This window comes from Branchiostoma belcheri, unplaced genomic scaffold (assembly GCF_001625305.1).
Source record: "Branchiostoma belcheri isolate BF01 breed outbred unplaced genomic scaffold, Haploidv18h27 scaffold228, whole genome shotgun sequence".
Lineage (NCBI taxonomy): Eukaryota > Metazoa > Chordata > Leptocardii > Amphioxiformes > Branchiostomatidae > Branchiostoma > Branchiostoma belcheri.
Window position 1 is genome coordinate 106658 of NW_017803802.1, and position 1772 is coordinate 108429.

The following is a 1772-nucleotide window of genomic DNA, read 5'->3' on the forward strand; positions in this document are numbered from 1 at the left end:
ATATCGAAGTTGAAGTTGCGGCTGGCCTTCCTTGGACGGAGAAGGAAGCTCACTTACTGATCAGGGAGGTCTGACAGAGAAGTCCATTTAATACGAAAATACATTTAATACGCCCACGGAATGGAACCTTCTCTCGGCGGCCGGCTATATTAAAAAAAAGTAACTCGTTAAAAACTCTTCCCCACCGCAGTGGGGCCTGCACAGGAGGCTAATCAAAATCAAATCAAATCAACTTTATTGCTCAACAACTGTAGCTGGTACAATGTATGGCAAAGAAACAACAATGGTACATAGATCAACTAATACTAAGATATAATTCTAACTAGCTAGTCCATAATGATACTAAAGCTAATCTATTGTGTTTTCTTAGGAAGAGTATTATTACATTCTGTAATTCAGGAGATATATCAGCTATTTACAATCTGGTGTCGCTTTTGTAGTGATTCGAATATGAATTTTCCAACGTACACTGATATCTGAGTAGGACATGAAAGGAGAGTATTAAAGATATCTGATTTTGAGTGAGGTAGCGTAACATTAGTTTTGGAAGCTATGGATTGCATCAATTTTTGTCTGTTTTCTTCATATGTTGGACATGACATCATAAAGTGGAATTCGTCTTCAATACCCTCCTTGCATGTCGGGCACAATCTCTGATCGGCTGGTGTGTTATAATGACGGCCCTTTTCGATTTCCAGGCCATGTGAACTTATCCTCATTTTAGTTATGCTTGTCGTAAAAGATTCGTTTCGAATTGATGATAGATACTTTTCCAAGCCAAAATGTTTTTTAATTTTAGAATAAGTATGAAGTTTATTGAATTTTCTTATTTCCTGCCACCAGCCAACTAGAAATGTATCCTGTAAACGTTGCTTGAATAAGCTTCCAAACTGGTTGGCATTAACCCTTGGGTTTAGCCAGACATTTTGGAAGCCGTGTCTGCACAGTAAGTCCTGTATGTGGACTGTCCAGTCATGGTCTAGTTCGACAGCAGCATCATATGCCTTCTTTACAATTCTGTCATTAGATAAATTGGTTAGCCTAAGCCAGTATTTGATCATTTGTGTCTGAGCATCAATGTACAGTGGTAAGGTTCCTAGCTCCCCCCTTATAGCGGAATTGACAGAGCTCTTTGGAACATGGAGAAGTATTTTGTAGAAATTTAACAGAACATACTCTAGGTCAGGAATTTCATAACATATCGTTGGTTGTTCTAATGTTATGTTTTCTAATATTTCTGAGTGGTATATCAAATTAAGTTTGTCACTATATCTTTTAAAACGAACGAGAACGGGGCGGGGAGATAAAGGGTCAAGTTTCTTCCCTATGCGGGAAGTTCTAAGGATGGCGACATCTGGTGCCAAAATTGGACCAAGAATGTTAGTTACTTTTTCTCTGACATTTTCGTTGGGACATTCTTCTATTCCTTTCAGGATCAAGTCTCTACATTGTGAATTTGTTCCTAAGACTTCACTACAGTACAACAAAATTGGTTTTACTAAAGTGTTAAACAGGTCGAGGGCAAGTGGGATGGAGGAGTTGGAGTTTGATGATAAGAGTGATTTTAATTTGAATGAAGCCCTTAAAGCTTTCAATCTTAGTTGTTTTATAGCTCTATTAAATGAACCTGACGGGGTTACATCTATTCCTAGATATGTATAGTGGTTAGTAATTTCTATGTTTTGGCCCTGTGTTTTATATGGTTGGTGTTGGTTTTGTTAATCCGCCCGTGTTTTGAAATNTCATAACTTTGGTTTTGTCTTTGTTTATTG

General features: G+C 37.7%; 1 protein-coding gene across 1 annotated transcript in view; it reads left to right on the plus strand.

Annotated features, from left to right (window-relative positions):
• LOC109470506 (E3 ubiquitin-protein ligase UBR4-like) overlaps positions 1-1772 on the plus strand; it is a 62727-nt gene that overhangs the window by 38405 nt on the left and 22550 nt on the right. The window lies entirely within an intron of this gene.